Source organism: Cinclus cinclus, chromosome 12, assembly GCF_963662255.1.
Source record: "Cinclus cinclus chromosome 12, bCinCin1.1, whole genome shotgun sequence".
In the NCBI taxonomy this organism is placed as follows: Eukaryota; Metazoa; Chordata; class Aves; order Passeriformes; family Cinclidae; genus Cinclus; species Cinclus cinclus.
In genome coordinates this window covers 3,126,451-3,139,072 of record NC_085057.1, presented here as the reverse complement: position 1 = coordinate 3,139,072, position 12,622 = coordinate 3,126,451, and positions in this window count along the sequence as shown.

The window sequence follows — 12,622 nt, the reverse complement described above, 5'->3', positions numbered from 1 at the left end:
GTGCAGAAATATTAACAAATCGTTGGTTATTTAAAGGGAATCATTTAGGGCTCATCTGGCTAATGAGGAAGAAAAAACAGAGCTGAACGCTTGCTCTGAGTTGTAGGGAGACGTCTGAGATCAGCTGTGGTAGGAAACTATCAGGGAGCACACCTCGTTAGCTCCCTTGTGGAAAACTCCTTATCTGCCTCTTATTAGTCTTTCATTAATTAAAGCTCCAAAATTCCGTATTTTTTGTTAGCTGTTCTCTCAGCATGAAATTCAGCTAATTCTTCTACTATTGGAAACAAAGATCCCAGAATGAAGTTTATTCTTACAGTGTTCTTGCAGTTATTTATTTCATATTGCTGTCATGCATGGATGAATTTATATGATGCTCTGATGACCTTTAGAAATTCTTCTGATTAAATGCTGTTCTACTTCATTATGACATTTCTGTACTTGTAGTACCCGATTTGATGTGTACAGCTTAATAACACAACTAGACATGAATGCTAATAACTTTACAATTCATTGCATTGCTATTTTTTAATGTAGATGAATTTTAAAACAAGTTTCTCTTGCTGCAGGCTTACATGAATCATATAAATTAGAAAGTAACAAAAGAACATATTAGCATTTGTTAGCCTGGATGCACAAATTTTGTAGTAACCATTTTAATATGTACTACAACTTTTCCAGCCTCAAGTTTAATATGTACTACAACTTTTCACCCTCGATTTTTCAACCAATATCATAATTGAATTGGTTTCCTTCTTGCCTAAGGATAATGATTTTACACTGATGGAATCGTTATTAGATTCTAAGGATTATACTGATGATGCCTGTTTTACATAGAGCTAAAAAAAATTAAAATTATCCAACCTTAAAACACTTTTTTTTTTTTTTTTTTTTTGCACAAAGGCTACTGCAAGTTGGAGATAAATGAATTAATTATTGTGTTTAGAGTTGTTGTTACTATCCAGCATCCATAACTGGAGCCAGCTCTTTGCTGCAGCTCCATGCAGGGGATGTGGAGGGTTTCCCACAGCCTCATGCCAGGGCGTGCCCTTGAAGTGCTGCAGGTGGGCAGGGGCTGTGGTGGAGCTGCTGCTGGGCAAGCGTGTGTTCATGGGGGCAGGAGAGGGCTCCTGCAGGACAATCTGGAAACTCCTCATCCACGGGCACGGCCGCCAGCAGCGCGAGCAGAAGGAGAGCAAAGGTGGGAGAGGGGAAAGGAGGAGGATTTGCCAAGGTGTTTTGCTGGGAGGGAGCTGGGTGATGGCTCAGGTCGGGTTTGGAAGAGCTGCCCGTGCTCTTCCTCATCTTCCTGAGGAGAAAAATAGCTTGAATTGGTGCAGGGTGGGTGAGACCCAACTCACCTGCATCCATCACTTCTCCCTGAACGTCCAAGCGCTGCTTCTGGGATGGAGGGAGGGGAAAACAACCCAGGTTAAGCATAAATGATGAATTTCTGCTATCCTGAAACCCATCAACATTTCATGGGTAATTACACTTCAGGCTGCAGAAATAGCTGTTGAATTAATTGATTTTGCAGTTACATCCTGATGTGCTGAGTGGGTGTTGGTCTGTGTGGACGTGTCAAAATAACATCTTCACAAGTCTCAGGGGTGAAAGACATTTACCTCTGTCTGTTGAGTAATCAGCAATTAGAATACAACATAAATATCTGAACCCTTTCACCTGAACAAGAAGAAGAAAAGCCTTTAAATACACAAAATATTTTTTGCAATTTTTACCTGACAAATATGAAAGTGCCTGGAACTGAAATTCAGCAAGTAGTCCTCTTCCTCTGGCTTTTTAAAGCTGGAGGTTAACAGCAATTAAAAAAATATTTTAAAATCATGTTTCTTTAAGCATCTATTTAAAATAATTTTAAATCCCAGGCAAGAGAGCAATCAGCATAACTCCAAGGGTCTGAGCTTCTGCATGATTTTAAAAAGCCTTTGTGCTTTGTGACTGCTGCTGGATGTCACTGCTGAGGTCAGGGAACATGATTGCTTCCTCTCACTTCAGCTTCAGTCAGTTTTATTCACTCCAAAAACAAGAGTAGGGAGCTGCAGCAGCTGTAAACTTGCACTTACTGCACTAATTGTGTACAGAGTGATCAATACATGAAATCAAATGCTATGTCTGTACTGCATTAAAACATTATCAAACTCCTGTGCTCCTCAGCTCCTGTAACGTGGCTCGAGGAGCAGCACAGAGCTCCTGTTGTGTGTGGTTCAATAGTTTCCTTAAGCTGAGATGTAAACTTGTCTCTAAAAGAAAAAACAAGCTGACCTGCAAGGTAATAGAGCTACACTGAATTCATCTCGAGCACGTGTTAAATATTCTCGGCACCATTACCCTTTTCCTTAGGAAACTTCAGAGTGGCCTTGATTAAGAATGAAAATAAGGAAAAACAGCCTGTAAAAGCAAACCAGGAGAGCTCAGTGGCCCATCTACTTTCAACCTTTTGCTCTTTGTGTTCTCAGTAAAAGAAACAAAATCTCATCAAGCTTTCTTTTCAGCATTGCACAGGGCTTTAGACTATTTCCTATGCTCAGCTCTTTGGAACAACAAAACAAAATAATTAAGGTGTTTCCAGCAATGTTAAATCAAGTCGATAGCAGGAGACAAGATCTCCAGATCCCAACCCAGGCTCTGCAAAGCACTTATTGAACAACCTGGGCTAAATTGTTTAACCTATTTGTTGCTGCTCCTCTGTCTTTAAGGTGAAGGCACAGAAAACCTTCCCTGCCCTGGCATCCATCACTGGGGGTGTTGGTTTTTTTTGTTTTGGGGGCTTCTGCAAGCCCAGGGCTGTTTCCAGCTGACTGGTGGTGTTGATAAGGACCAGGCTCCGTGACCCCACAATGCCAAGGCACAGGTGAGACATCCCTGAGCCTCAGCTGGGTGTGAATTCACTCCTTTTTGTTCCAGGTGTAAATCCCCTCCTGCCTGGCTGCTGGGAGCAGGGTAGCTCAGAGGGCACTGCCCCACAGCACTGATGTCTCTGCTGCCTCACCAGCTTCATGATCAGCATGGACTTTGGGGTTTTCTTGCTCTCCAGAGCTTGAATTAGTCTAAAAATGGACCAGATTTCTGTAGATCTCTGGAGGAAGAGTAAAATCTGTTGTTGCAGTAAAGCCTCATTATAGGCGTGGTGTTATGTTTCACAAGGGATCAGTTTGGGAACATCTGTCATTGCTCTGTCACAGAAGGTGGAGAGTGGAGCTGCAGAGAAGCTTTAAGTTGAGTTGGGGGATTGGGCATGTTCAGCGACCTGCTGAAGATTTGCCATGTGCTGTAAACAAAGGGCTGCTCTCAGAGGACAAGCAGGCAGAAAAATGTTCCTTCCTCAGCTGCTGTGCACTCTGGTGAGTTCATCCTAACTTCCAACCTCTGATGGAGAATTAAATTTGGAGGTGAAAAAGGGGATGTCTTCTCTTAGGGATGCTGTAGTGACTCGTGAGGGTGTCCAGTGTGCACAGGCATGCAGGAGAGGAGCTCAGCCCATGATCTACCAGCCAGTCCCCCAAATTATCCCAAAGGCTCTGCAGGGAATGTGCTGCACCTCAGGGAACAACCAAACCTGCTGCACCACTAAAGAAATCCTGGCCCACAGGCTTGGAGAAGAACCTTTCCATGGCACAAGTGATCCCAGGGGATCTGTAGCAGGAATGTCCAGAGGAAGGAGGTGTTCCTGAGGACTTTGGGCAGAGCGGCTCCCGAGCTGTGTCTGTGTTGGGTGGGACTGGCCAGGATCCCGCAATCCTGCGGAGTCCCTCTGAGGAGCAATGGCCACGTTTCAGCAATTTCTGCATCCTGCAGCTGCCTGCTGGGGCAGAGAGAGAGCTGTCACCAGCCAAAACCATTCCAAACTGAGCAGAGCTGGCACTGATCACCCTCACTGGAGTCACTACAGCACAAGTATCTCCTGTCGCTCTCTGACCATGCCTGCAATAATTTGGGTGCATTCTGCTGGACTTGTGGCCTCCCTCCTTGCCAAGAATAGGATTCTACATCTGCTAGTAGAAAAGGTTCATTCTTCTGTTGTTTCCTTTCCAGACATTTCCTTTGGTGCAAGTGTGAATATTAACAATTTTGTCTTAGAGTGTGGGAGCTCAGGTTAGGCTGAGATGGTGCCTTGGTGTTTAATGTACAATGCACATAGCTTGGATGGATGCATTAATCATATTCCTATTGCCTTTGTTATGGTAATGGCAGAAACAGGCTCTTGGGGGTTTTTTTAATTATAAAAAGAAGGAAAATGGGTTGGGTTTTTTGTGTTTTTTTTTTTTTAAGATGCATTATATTTCAGCAGCTAATGAAGAGGAAATAATGATGACTGTGCACTGTAATCTGTATTAGAGCACTAATTAGACTATAGCAGAACTGCTTACAGATGTCTTTTAAACACCTGCTTGGTAATTTTGAGCCCCACGTGCTCCTCCATTCACCAGGGCATGAGTGGTGGGAGGACTGAGGTACCACTGAAACATGGAACAGGGCACACATCAGCCTCCAGTTCTGTCTCTTGTTTGCCCTGCTCCATGTATCTTCAGGAAAAGGATCATGTGGATGGTCACTGAAGGGCCCTTTGTGTGGGCTGAGACCTCCATGGCCTGTGGCAGGTGTTGGAAAGGATTCAGATACATTTTCTGCCTTCTTTCTGCAATGTGGTGTCAGGACAAGAATTCCCAGTCCACACTGTGGTCCTGCATGTCTGTTAGTCCAGAATGTTATGTGTTGTACCTCCAACATTTGCTTATCATTGATTCAGTTGTGTGTGTTTTTTTCCTCTAAATCTGGAAATTATATTGGCCTTCATTTTTAAAGCTGTTTCGAAGTTGTCTTTTACTGTCATAGAAAACCACAAATATTTTCACTGTTATCTTATTTGCTTTTACATTTCTGTCAATTATGTAAATAGCTGAATTCTAAACATGAATTACAAATGTGCCCAAAATCAAGCAGACATTAGAGCTCCTAACTGAGCCTGTGATTCAGTTTGTTTCTCTCAACTCTTCCCAACGGAAACCTTCTCTGACTTCATGTTCAAATGGTGGAGGATATGGAGCTGTTGGTGCCTGAGATCCCGAGCACAGCCCAGGGTGCTGCAGGTGAGCAACTCTGATTCAAAGCCTTCAGTTTTTTTTTACTCTTTGTGATTAATATTTTCAGCAGGTGCACTAAATCCTGAGGTAGTCGCATGTTTAAACAGAAAATTTAATTAAATTAATTTTTCATGAATTTCATTTTTCATTAAATAGTGCATTTAAAGTAACTACCAATATTTTCATTCATAGGTATGTCAGATTTTTTTTTTCTGTATTTTGAAATTTTTGGTGCTACCTGCAATTTCATAAAACCCCGTGTCATGTGATCACTGAGAGCTACAACTGATCTCATCCTCTCTGAGGATCGGCTCTTCCTTACAGAGGTGCTGCTGCTGTATGTAACTTCTGCTCTGAACCCTGAATGCAGCAGTGCAATTTGGGTAACTTAATGCAACCCTCACAGAGAGGACAGAGCTGAAAAGGAGAGGAGTTCTGGGGAATTCAGCTGTCCTTGGTAGGATCAGAGTCCCAGAACAGGGGCAGGCAAAAGGACCAGGTAAGAGGTGAATGCAAGCAGCATCAGATGCCATTAGCAGGTGTGGATTTGTTGAAGGCAGAGAGAGAAAAGGAGAATCTCCTTTCCTCTTCCTCCCTGTTCAGCAGGGCCTCTCAAGGCTGTGTGGCAGATGTACACATTTACACCTGCAGCAGTGGCACTCTGGGAGGCAGACACTTGGAATTTCTCAAGGTGCTTTGGGGCTGGTGACAGAGAAAATGCCTGAGGTTCCACAGTGTCCAGTATTGATTGTCCAAGGGATGCCCCAGGGACTGCAACAATGGAAGGTGCTGCCCTTGGGTGGGAGGTTCACAGGCAGAAAGCAACAAAAAATAAGACAAGGGACTTATCTGGATACAGCACATAGTTAAAAAAAAATCCCAGAACAAAGCCCCAGCAATTTTTGTCATGTTCCTCACTGGGATAAGTGATGCTCTCAGCACCAGCAGTGCTTGTGGAGGCAGCAGAGCAAAGCACAGATGCGTTCATGCAAGGGAACTGGGAGGTCAGAACCCGAGTCTGGCAGAGCCCAGGGGAATGTTGTGCCTTGCTGAGCCAGCCTGGTGGCTCAGTGACACCAGCTGCCTGTCCCCACTGCCCCGTGTGACACGGGGACACCCCTGGGAGCTGTGGCTGTCAGAGCTGAGCCAGGACCTCCAGGGTCTCTGAGAAAAGCAAGCTCATCTTTCAAGTGATGCTGCTGGGGTTTCATCTCACCACTGTGAGGGGAAGGCAGGAAACCTGAAATTGGTCTTTTGAAATTCCACTCTGTGCAGTTGTGCTGAGAAATCTGAGGGGGTTTTGCCACCTCTCTCAATGCTGGGGTGTCACTGCCAGGGTGTATGTGAGACAAATCTGTCCCCACCTCTCCTTCCCTTGTGTCCCCTCTCCAGAGGACATGGAACCATGTGCCACCTTGCCAGCATGAGATGAACAACCAGTCCAGAAGAGCTGTAACAAAAACCCTCTGCAGGGTGTGCACTGCTTTCTGGGCTGGGATCAGTCCCTCCAGGGGCCCTTCCCTGCCAGCTCCCCAGTGCATTTCAGGTGAGTCCAAGGATCTGGGCTTGTATTGCTGTTTAATTGCTCACCTATACCAGCAGTATTCTAAGACATGAGCCGTATCAATCTAATCACAAACCCAAACAAAGCAGCAGTCACTCGAGTCCTTTATCTATTGGCAGGCAACAGCAAGCCCTCATCTCTTATCCACTCTGCATACACACAGTTTCTCTGCAGCCTTCATCAGCACCAGGAATTCAACAGCTGAGACCAACATTTATCTCAGTAAATCCAGCATGTGTGTCTGCCCCTGCCCTGACTATTCAAACATGCAGCCACATCAGTGCTGCTCGTTTGGAAGGCGATGACAAGGGTCATCATTTTATTCTTTATCTCCCGCTTCACCTGCTCCTGATTGCCAAAGCAAGGCAGGAAACAGCATCCTGGGGAGCTCGGGGGTGTGGATGACAACCCTGCCGTGCCTGGCTGTTCATCAGGGTGTCACAGGAGGATGAGGAGCAGCGGGAGGCAGAGCTGAGCATCCATGCCTGCAGGTGCTGGTGAGGTGGGAGGCAGATGATGCTGCCAGCCCCTCCAGCCTCGTGGGGACAAGCCAAAGGGCAGAATTGCCATGGCAGGTAGGAAACCTTCAGCCTGGTCAAAAGCCAGTTTAATTTCTGAAAATGAGACAGGTTTGAATTGAGTTTGAATGTCTCGTACTTCCCCTCAGGGCCGTGTTTTTGGGAAGAAGGTTTCGTTCAGCTGCTTTCCACTCACGCAGCATTGACGTGCCTGAAAGGATTCGGCTGTCACAGCCTGACAAGCACTGAAAAGCTCTTGTTAAGGTCACTGGTATCAGAGAAGTGCCTCTCCTACAACATCCCAGTGACTCAGGGCCACTGGCACTGGGAGCCAGGGGCTGGTGTCAGGACACTCGGCTGCAGACAGGACTGTGACCTGCTGTCCCAGCACGGTGTCTCCTCCTCAGGAGAGCCGTGGAACTCTGCTCCAGCTCAGTGCAAAAAAAATCCAAAACCCAGCTCTAAACATCCCTGACCTTTAAATTCGGGCTGCAGCGAGCAGATCTGCTGCTAACCAAAAATCCAGGCTTGCTTTCATGTGTCTGAGCATTCAGGGAATAGATGTAGCTTAACATGCAAATGCTGGGCTTCCTGCAGCACACCACAGCTTTTCAAGCTCTCTCATTTCATGCTGTTACCTCCATCCCTGCTGTGTCTGTGAAAAGAGCCTCTCTGAGGAAAAGTTTCCCACAGACACAAAATCCGACTGATGTGGTGAAAAAAAACCACAACAGCCATTCACTTATAGTTTAATTTCTGAATGCAGGTCTGTCTGCAGCCTGGCAGTCAGCAGCATCTCTGCTGCTGGCGTGTGGAGGAACCAGCCCCTCACTCCCTCAGGTTTCTGGGTGTATATTTTATATATTTGTCCTCATGTTTAAGTGAAGAAGGATTGAATTTGTGAGGCAGGAGTCCTGTCCTGCCACAGGTGTGCAGGGGAAGGTTTTCCCTCTGGAGCAGTGATGCTCTAGTGCTTTTTGGTGTGTTCACAAAATGCAGTGCTCTGCACAGAGAGGGAAATGGATGTCTCTTGTCCCAGGTAACGAGCCATAAGAGAGGGAAAATGGCCTCAAGTTGTGCCAGGGGAGGTTTAGATTGGATATTAGGAGGAATTTCTTCCCTGAAAGGGTCGTTAAGCCCTGAACAGGCTGCCCAGGGCAGTGGTGGGGTCACCAACACCAGAGGGATTTAAAGAAGGTGCTTGGGGCCGTGGTTTAGTGAGACCTTGGCAGTGCTGGGTTAATGGTTGGACTTGATGATCTTAAAAGTCTTTTCTACCCTAAATGATTCTGTGTTCTTTTTTCAAATGCTTTTTTCCTTATCACCAATGAAAAATGCCCTTCCAGCCCATGTAGAGCAGCTGCTGGGCAGGTGGGACTCAACAACAAAAATGTTTTCTTGGCACTTCAAGTATCTTCCTTGAACCTTTATTGAATCCTTAAAGCAGCACGCGAGGCATTATTGACAGATGAAATAGACAAAATGTTCAATGTTTCTCTAGGGGTCTTTTTTTTATTCTTTTCTAATTTCAGTTTTTTCCCATTCTATGCCACTACCATGTAATCCAACATTTTAAGCATATTGTCCCTCACAGTGTCTGCTTATATTTATAAGCTTGTCTGGTTATTTTGGCCACAGAAGACATCATGAATTCCATTCCTGTGCTGCCCAGGTAGAGCAGTGAGTCAGGAGCTGCTTTGGGAATGGCAGGACTCATGTGGCTGCACCTCAGCTGGACTGGGACCTGAGAAAAGAGCACGTGGGATATTGGAAATTAATTGAAACTGGGGTAAAGAATGAGATTTAAACCTGATTTTCATCAATTCAGTCTTGAAGTTGTGGCTGTTTGTGACAGAGCCCGTTAGGAGATAGTCCAGGCCTAGAAATGAAACCATGGTCTCTAAAATCTGGGCTTTCATCCCAAAAATGCAGCTGAGTGTTCATACTTCCCAGTGTCAGGGAGAATTCTGATCCACGAGGCTTCAAGAAAACCAAGAAATATTCAGGTTTAGCCCCCTGAGGAGGGGCCTGACCCTGTCCCACACTTTCTAGCACGAACTCCAGTTCAGCAGGGAAGTGGCCCCAGCAGCAGAATCTCTTTTCCTGAGAAACAAGAACGATCTTCCAACAGCAGGAGTGACTTGCTCTTAGGAAAGGGAGGTACTGGGAGCAATGCCTGCCTCTCATCTGGGCTTTTCTCAGGCTCCATCATGTTCAGATGGCAGCACTCTGACCCCTCAGTCACCTTCTCCATCTAAGCAATCATTTATGGAACACTCCTGAGTTCTGGCAGCACTTACCCAGGACAGATGGCCTCTGCCTCTGACAGCTACAAAGCATCACAGAACTCTCATCTTTTGAAGAAAGCCTTCCCCAAATGGGTCTCATTTAAAGCATGGCCTTTCCCATTTCTTCCCAGAGGACAGCTAATTAAGTGCAGGAGGGACAGCTCTGCTCCTCCCAGAGCAGCCACAAGTGGGTGTTTGATATCAAAACATTTATGGTTTGGTTTGGTTCCAGCACATCAGTGAGGACAGATGATGAACTCAGTAGAATAAATATTAACAAATGTTTTGAACTCCTCATTTTGTCTGAGTTTACCAGAGCTGGCCAGAAAGAGGTGAATTCTGGAGTAATATCTTGTGAAAAAAAAGTCTCTAATTTTTTACTGCAGTGACCAACCTCAATTCAATCTGTGTCATCTCTCATAAATTCTATTAATAGTCGGCTGCCAAAATTGGTGGTTGCAGCTGAGGAACTCAGAGGGCAGCTCGGAGGAGCTTGAAACAAACTTCTTGTCTTGCTTTCCAAGGTCTGCCTGCTCCAGTCCAGCTCTTTCTGGCTGCCCTTTCCCAGTCAATTGTCTGTGGTGGGAAACTTTATTCTCTTTTCCTCTTGTGCATCAAAATGGCTCCAAGAGATTCCTGTCCTCCAGGCAGGAAACCCTGGAAACTCTGGATCTTTTCAATTAGCTGCATCACAAACTGATTTCCAGCCTTGTCTCTCTTCTCTTACACGAGCTATAAAAACCCTTCTCTCCTCCCCAGCTGAACTAAAAATGGCCAATTTTTAACATGCTTTTTACAAGCGTGTCTACATGGTAGAAATGAGGAGTTCTGGCTTATCTTGTGTTATGTAAATATTTTTGTGCTTCCCAAACAAAGTTTTTCCCTTGCTTTGATCCAGCTTTCTTGTAGTCAGTTTAACCTCCAAAAAGAGTCAGGAGATTCACAGAGATTGCCACTGGCATTAGTCCTGAGGAAAACTGGAGAGAGAAAATAAAACTCCAAATTACTGCTGTAAACAACTCATTTAGAAATGGATGCTCACCAAAGGGAAAGGTTGTCTTTCAGTGTCCTTTTTTAAGCAAATTTTCACTTAAAATAGCTGGGACCAATATAAAAATAGCATTTGCTTAGTGTGATATAAAATGAAAGTAATGCTTTTCCAGCAGTGGCTGTGCCCCAGACTTGGGCTATGGGCAAGAGCTCAGAATTACTGGAGTTATTTTTATCCTTCCACAATTTTTGTGCCTAAAAGTTTCCCTCATTGCTTTGGGCTGTGTTTCCAGGGGGAGTGTAGCATTCCCAAAAGAAACTTTTTATGGCAACTTCAAACTTCTACAAGAAGAGGCTGATTTCACAGTGTTATTTATTATTAGAGTTATTTCAGAGTTATCCTGTAGAGTTGTATTTCCTAATTATAAAACTAGCACCAAAGCACCAGTATGAAAGGGAAGAAAAGCAGAACGTGCAGCCTGTAGATAGAAGTGCTTAATTACACTTAGAAATTATTATACAGAAGATGTAACAGTAAAGATTCTGGCAGTATTTTGGGTAGAATGACAGCTCAAGGTCTGGCTGAACTCCTGGTTCTGTGCCAGTGGCCACGACTGAAAGAATAGTTTCTATCTGGAGCAAAAACAAAACCAAAATGAACAAAAAAACACAAAACAAGAGGGAAAAAAAAAAAAGGGAGAGAAAAAATATATGTGGGATTTATATAGGGCTTGCATATGTGTTTTCCTGGACGTTTATCAGGTCTGCTGCTAGTACCTCCTCGAAGCAGAAGTGCATTTATTATAAAATCCAGCCAGCTGAAGATGTTACTGAGGTTATGGATGCGAAGGCAAGAGGAACCAGTGCCCTGGGAGTGCCTGCCTGGAGCCTCCTGGTGACACTCTGGAATCACAGGCAGCAGGAGAACTTGGCAGGGCTTTGCTGTGCCTCAGCCCTGCTCTGGTTCAGCAGGGCTGATTGATCAGCCCAAGGCTGCTGAAATTGGGGTGAGGGATTCATTAGCCTGGGATCAGGCCCTCAGCACTGGATACACTGCTTGCTTCAAAATAGGTAATTAATGGTGCTTTATTTTTCATGTTTCCAAGGCAACACAAACCCCCAAGACATTGTTTTACAGACCATGAACTGCTGCTTTTGGCTGCTGCAGAATCTCCCCCCCTCATCTGAAGCTGCTGCAAAGGTACCAAAGCCGTATTTTTTGTCATTATAGTTTATCTACATCCTATATCCAAAAAGTAATGATGATCAGATGCTGCTGCTGAAATGATCTGCTCTCACTGCAGAACTCATTCAATCAGCAGAGAGCTCTGCTATTCAAATAGATAATTAGTGTTGTGACAAGGGTGACTGTAAGTGCCTCAGTTTGGTGGCAATGTTAGGAAGTGTGACAAAAATTAAATTATTTGTCTGCCTTAAGCATGGCCCTCCTTGGATTGCTAATGAGGGAAATTCTTGTTAAACACATGTCCTGTTCTGACTCCTTTACAGGTCCTGGGAAAATGATTTCTTCTTTGTATCACCAGGGGGAGGAACAGCAGGGCTTTCCCATGTTTTCTCTGACTCTTTTTGTGTTTCTACCTGATGTAATAGATCGCTGCTTGTGTTCCAGCACAAAAAGAGAGATCCCCTCAGGGACAGCACTCCCAATGGACACCTTCCCTGCCCATCCAGATCCCACCTTTAGAGGGAATTGGCCCAGGGAGAGCCTTCAGGTGCTCCGGTCTCAGGGGAGCATTCCCAGCACCTTCCCTGGAGGTGTCAAAATCCACCTGCAGGGTTCAGGGCTTGTCCCCACGTGTTCCTGGAAGTCCCTGCCTCACTTTGCAGGATCAGGAGACTCCCAGGTCCCGTGTCCCTGAGCAGGAGGATGTTGTGGAAGCAGGGAGTCCCTCTGGAGCTGCCCATGGCTTTTGTTCAAAGGAATCACTTTTACTGTGCCTTGTCATTGCTGGCCGCATGCTTTGGCAGCTGGGTTTAGGTCCCACCTTTGACCAAGGGCACTCAAACCCTCCTTGTGTGCTGCTGGGGCACCCTTGGCTCTTCATGGGGTGAGGAGGCAAATCCCTGTCCCTCCTCCTGCAGCTCTGCATCCCCAGGACTGCAGGATTTGGGGGGATCAAGGCTGAGCACGCAGCAAGG